The 6,561-nt window shown below is 42.6% G+C and overlaps 2 pseudogenes; one reads left to right on the top strand and one right to left on the bottom strand.

The window, feature by feature from the left end:
• Window positions 1-1,837: 1,837 nt before the first annotated feature.
• Window positions 1,838-2,291, bottom strand: LOC147000140 (large ribosomal subunit protein eL31 pseudogene; annotated as a pseudogene).
• A 1,794-nt stretch (window positions 2,292-4,085) lies between these two features.
• On the top strand, window positions 4,086-5,420 carry LOC110285936 (26S proteasome regulatory subunit 4 pseudogene; annotated as a pseudogene).
• Window positions 5,421-6,561: the final 1,141 nt, after the last annotated feature.

Raw genomic sequence — 6,561 nt, 5'->3', positions numbered from 1 at the left:
ACAAATCTTTTCTTCCTACTTACTAAGTCTGTTGGGACTCTTCAATGACTTATTTCAAACTATACTACACTTTCCAGTTCTGGAAGTAGTATTTGATTCTTTTTTTTTTTTTTTAAGGTTTTATGTCTTTTATGAAATTCCCCATCTCTTTACTCATTGTATTAATCTTTTCTTATAAATCTTCCGTATTTATTTTTCAAAAGCTGTTTGTTAATTCCAACCTGTGTATACATTTCTGTTGGCTCCTGCCTGGTTGCCACATCTTCACACCCCGCTGTGATGAATTTTACACGTTCAGTCATAGCTTAGGGCTTAGCAAGTATTTGAAAAGATTCTACGGAAAATGTGTGGCTCCCTTTCTGAGTGTCAAGATTACAGACATGAGCCACCACACTTGACTTTACTGCATGACAGGATATTTTTTTTTAATGTAATTTACACATTTGCTTTTCTGCCATTTGTTTTCCCACTAATATAAAATGTTCACAAGAGCAAATAGTTTGTGTGAATGGTCACAGCTATAAACCCTTGAGTTAGCAATAGGAACTTATGAACTTATTTGTTGAATGAATGAATAGATGAATGAATAAACTATGTGAGTATACTTAGCTGCAAGTAAAAGATAGAAGCAACCCAAGACATTGGGCCTGGGGAATAAGCTAGTCTCAAACAGATGGATGTGATTGTGTCTATAGGGCATGTTTATGAGATGAGATGTTGGTTGGTGCTTGCATAGATTGCAGGGTGGGGGAAAACTGGAAGTTAGTGTTTCGTGGGCACAGACTGTCAGTTGGAGAAGAGGAAAATGTCATACAGAAAGAGAGAGCGCGATAGTGGTGCAACAGGGGATTGCCTGACATACTATGAAAGCCTATGTTTAAGGATAGTTGAAAGGATAGGCTTTATATGATGTACATGTAACCACAATAAAAAAAAAAAAACCCTAAACCTTGGTTTCTGGAGAAAGATGAAGCTGGGCTTGGAAGCCGACACAGCATGGGCTTCTGCATGATTTGTGTAAGCTGTGTATAGATGTCTGTGGCCCAGTCTCCTCACTGAAAAGCGAGAATAATGAGCATTCCCACTCTACATACTACACGATGTTGTTATAATTGCAATTGTGCAGAGATTTATAGAGCTATGTATTTTATAAGCCATTCAAAGTTTAGAAGAACGTTGGTGAACGATATTTGATATTATCTTGGGTTAAATGAGACATTAAAACGCAACACACTGAAACAAAATATTTACCCATGCTCATCACTACTGCATAACAGAGAACAACATTTCGATAGAAAAGGAAATATGAAAGAATGCTTTTAAAGTGAAAAACATTTTTTAAAAAGGCATGTTGTCAACAATCACAGACTAACTAATCTCCCCTGCCGAGGAGAACTTAAAAGCTAAACAGCCCATATGCTGGTTCACAGCCACATGCAACTTCGGTCCCAAGAGGATCCAGTGCCTTCTCCTGGCCTCTCTGGACCCCAGGCATGCAGGTGGTGCCCAGACATATGTGCAGGCAAAACACCCAGGTGCATACAATTTAAAAAACAGAAGTCAAACAATAATGAATTTTTTTTTTTAGAAGTCTGTTCAAAGACATCAAAAAAGAGAGAAATGTTGACAATCTACTGATACTGGTTCCAAAATAAAGAGGAAGTCCACAAAAGTGGGTCTTGGACTTCAGAATGTTTGCAGAATCTGGACGAACTGGCCAAGAGACTGGCCAATGACTTCAACAGGCTTATGGGGCTGAGGGAATAAAAGTGGGAATTTAGGGCGATAAAAGAAGTTGTCTGACCTCTTCCACTACTACATCTTTGGGCTGAGAGTCTTTTTTTTTTTTTTTTTTTTTTGAAGGCAGTTGTGCAACTTTATTTGACATGAGCAGGTTAGTTCTCATCCACATTGACCGTCTGTAGATTTTTGAATGTGGTAACAGGCACGTAAGTCACCAGCGTGTAGAGCTTGTTTGGGGAATCCTCATCCTCATTACGTTTTCTAGACAAGCGCACTCGGATGCGATATGGAACGTTCCTTATTCCCTTGGCCCAGACGGCCTTATTGAGCCTGGTGTCAATGCGCACATCTGGTGTCCCCATTTCCTTCATGGCAAACTTCCGAATTTCTTTGAGTGCCTGAGGAGCACGCTTCTTGAAGCCCACTCCATGGATGCGCTTGTGAATGTTGATGGTGTATTCTCGGGTCACCACCTCGTTGATGGCAGAACGGCCCTTCTTCTTCTCGCCACCCTTCTTTGCGGGAGCCATTCTGCCGGGCCCAAGTAGGAAAGCGGTCTGAGAGTCTTAAAGGTGACACCTACAAGTAAAAGTGAACTCTGAACTTTCTGGCCAAACTTTAAACAGTACCAAGGTAAGAAATTGGGTTAAGGTAAGCCTGGGTTTCTAGTGTGCCCTAAAAACCTGCCATAAATCTATGTGAACCATTTCCAATACCCAATGTCTCATAGGAATTCTACAAATAATTTTACAAAATACAACGTGAAGTGCATTCCCAGGTACAGAGTATGTGTACTAATCATATCTGAAATGAACCAAATCAGAAAAGAGAACAAATAATAGAACAGCCTAGTGTAGGCTCTCTAGAGCAGTAGCTCTCAACCTTCCTAATGCTGAGACCTTTCATTATGTTCCCTCATGTTCTGGTGACACCCTACCATAAAATTATTTTCATTGCTACTTCATAATTATAATTTTGCTACTGTTCTGAATCATAATGTAAATGTGTTCTCAGGTTGTTTTAGGCTACCAAACCCTGTGAATGGGTCATTCAATGCTCAAGAGGGTTCTGACCCACAGGTTGAGAACCCCTGCTCTAGATCCTGGAATTCTGGTTTATTTTGCCATTGGTAGAAAACAAAGTCAGGGGCTTGTGCTTGCTACACAAGTGCTATGCCAAGGAACTACATCTCTATGGCCTATATATTGGAAATCTTGAACGTATTTCTTTTTTTTTTTTTTTGAAAGATTTATTTATTTATTATATATAAGTACACTGCAGCTGTCTTCAGACACTCCAGAAGAGGGCGCCAGATCTTGTTACGGATGGTTGTGAGCCACCATGTGGTTGCTGGGATTTGAACTCTGGACCTTCGGAAGAGCAGTCGGGTGCTCTTACCCACTGAGCCATCTCACCAGCCCCTTGAACGTATTTCTTAAATGCCTAGGCTTGGTATCTGAAGGAAACTCCTGAGTCTTTTTGTAGTGATCTAGTGTCTCGGTCACTTTTTATTCCTGGGACAAAATATCTGACTGACTATTTAAGGGAAAAAAAGGCTTGTTTAGCTCACAGTTTCCAGGTTTCAGTCCATGGTCTCCTGACTCCACTGCTCCAGGGCTCATACATTGTGAGGTGGAACCGCATGGCAGGAAAGATGTGGTAGAAAACTAAAAGGTCTCTCTCCTTGTAACGGGCATGAGAGAGAGAGGGAAAGGAGGGGAGAGAAGGATCAGAATAAGATATTCTCTTCAAGGGTAAACTCCAAGCAACCCACTTTCTCCAGCTAGGCTCCATGACCAGTTTTCACAACCTCCCAGTCATGTTTCAAATTAAGAGTCTGCCAATGGACTGATTCATAGATTACTTTTGAAACTCAGACCCAGTCACTTCTCAGTAGGGCTACCAGCCGGGGACCAGGCTTTGCTTTCAATATATAAGCCTTTCAGAGGATACTCTAAATCTAAATCATAATGTATAGGAACTGTAGTAAAGGACATGGCATATTTGAAGAAGAGTCAAATAGTGAATCTAGAACTTAAAAATAATATATTTGATAGGCTTTGTAAAAGATTACACATGGTTGAGGAGAAAATGAGTGAAATGAAAGATATGCAAATGGAAAAGCTCTAGAATGATGGATAGAGAAACTGAAAGACAGAAAACCATGAAAAAAATAATAAACCAGAGAAAATGGTGAGTAAATCTAATGACGCATGTGTGTTTGGAATTCCAGAAGTTAAAAGGAGAGAGTGTGGAGCAGAAGTGAGTTTTAAGAAGTGAAGGTGAGGGGTCGCTTTGATGGATGCACTTCTGGCGGTGGCGACTTGGACTACTGAAGGAAGATGGGTCAAAGTTAGAATGGTGGCCATGGTCCTGGGGGTGGCAAGAAGGATGACAAGGACAAGAAAAAGGAATATGAACCTCCTGTCCCAACTAGAGTGGGGATAAAGAAGAAGAAAACGAAGGGACCAGCTGCTGCCAGCAAACTGCCACTGGTAACACCTCACACCCAGTGCCACCTGAAATTACAGAAGCTAGAGAGAATAAAAGACTATCTTCTCACAGAGGAGGAATTCATTAGAAATCAGGAACAGATGAAACCGTTAGAAGAAAAGCAAGAGGAGGAAAGATCAGGAGGAAAGTGGATGATCTCAGGGGGACCCCCATGTCTGTAGGAACCTTGGAAGAGATTATTGATGATAATCACGCCATTGTGTCCACATCTGTGGGCTCAGAACACTACAGTCAGCATCCTGTCATCTGTAGACAAGGATCTGCTGGAACCAGGCTGTTCAGTCCTGTTCAACCACAAGGTGCACGCTGTGATAGGGGTGCTAATGGATGACATGGATCCCCTCATCACGGTGATGAAGGTGGAAAAGGCCCCCCCCCCAGGAAACCTACGCAGATATTGGGGGACTGGACAACCAGATCCAAGAAATTAAGGAGTCTGTGGAGCTCCCACTTACCCATCCTAAGTATTACGAAGAGATGGGGATAAAGCCCCCTAAGGGGGTCATTCTCTACGGTCCCCCAGGAACAGGTAAAACTCTATTGACAAAGCAGTAGTGAACCAGACTTCAGCCATTCTCTAGCGAGTGGTTGGCTCAGAGCTTATCCAGCATTATGTAGGTGACGCGGCCCAAACTTGTCCGGGAGCTCTTCCGGGTTGCTGAGGAGCACACACCGTCCATCGTGTTCATTGATGAGATCGACACCATTGGAACCAAAAGATATGATTCAAATTCTGGAGGTGAGAGAGAAATTCGACGAACAATGTTGGAACTATTGAACCAGTTGGATGGATTTGATTCGAGGGGAGATGTAAAAGTTTTCATGGCGACAAACCAAATAGAAACTTTGGATCCAGCACTTATCAGACCAGACCACATTGACAGAAAGATCGAGTTCCCCCTGCCTGATGAGAAGACCAAGAAGCGTATGTTCCAGATTCACACCAGCAGGATGACACTGGCTGATGATGTAACCTTGGATTGACTTGATCATGGCAAAGGATGACCTCTCTGGGGCCAACATCAAGGCAATCTGTACAGAAGCTGGCTTGATGGCCTTACAGGGACGCAGAATGAAAGTAACAAATGAAAACTACAAAAAAATCTAAAGAGAATGTTCTTCATAAAAAACAAGAAGGCACCCCTGAGGGGTTCTATCTCTAGTGACCCACAGTCGTCTTCAGGGATGGGAGCTGCCCCCAGGAGCCCATTCTCCAGTTCAGTTTTGCCAGTAGAAAGCCAGTATCGTGGAGGACGCTGTGCCTCCATCTGTTGTTAGTAATTGTGTCGTGCTGCTCTCTAGTCCCAATAAAGGACTGTCCTGGTTTGCTTTCTAAAAAAAAAAGGGGGGGGGTGAAAATGAAGGATTTTTCTAAGCTGGTAAAATCATCAAAACATAGACTCAACATCAAACAGATAATGTACCTGGAATATTTCACACAAAACAGCTAGGAACCCTTCAGCTACAGAAGCATTGTTGGTTCTCATCAAAGGAATGAGAAGACTTCCACTTCTCAGAAGAGGTGATGAGGGCTTTCTAAACAAGAGCAACGGAAGGAAGAAGACACAGGAACAGTACCTTTAAGATGCTGAGGGAAAATATGGCACATGCTATGATAAACCCTGGAAGATATCATTTAAGAATGAGATCAATGCCACACACCTTTGATGCTAGCACTTCTGGAAGCAGATGTAAGTGAGAGGTAGAGGCAAGTGGATCTATGAGTTCAAGCCCAGTTTGGTCTACAGAGCAAGTTCCAGGACAGCCAGGCCTACATAGAGAAATCCTACCAGAGAGGGGGGAGGGGGAGGGGGAGGGGGAGGGGGAGGGGGAGAGGGAGAGAGAGAGAGGGAGAGAGAGAGAGAGAGAGAGAGAGAGAGAGAGAGAGAGAGAGAGAGAAAGAGAGAGAAAGAAGAAGAAGAAGAAGAAGAAGAAGAAGAAGAAGAAGAAGAAGAAGAAGAAGAAGAAGAAGAAGAAGAAGAAGAAGAAAAGGAAGGAAGGAAGGGAGGGATGGAGGAAGAAAGGATAGAAAGAAAGAAAGGAAGGAAGGAAAAGAATGAGACCAAAAAGTTTTTAAAAATGAATCACTACTATTCCAAAAATGAATCACAAAAAGTTATTTAGGCAAAACGGACTCTTAAAAGAGCTTCCCTTCACTTACTTACTTAGTCAGGGGGATGCACATGGGTGCATGTGTGGAGGTCAGAGAGACTAGTTTTCAGGGATTGGTCCTCTCCTCCCATCATATGGATGCTGGGGATTGAACCCAGGTCACTGGCAGGATTGAACTGCTGAGCCATCTCC

This window comes from Mus caroli, unplaced genomic scaffold, assembly GCF_978045245.1.
Source record: "Mus caroli unplaced genomic scaffold, Mus_caroli_1 scaffold_20, whole genome shotgun sequence".
In the NCBI taxonomy this organism is placed as follows: Eukaryota; Metazoa; Chordata; class Mammalia; order Rodentia; family Muridae; genus Mus; species Mus caroli.
Note: the sequence above shows the minus strand (reverse complement) of the source record. Positions and strands in the feature narration are given on the sequence as shown.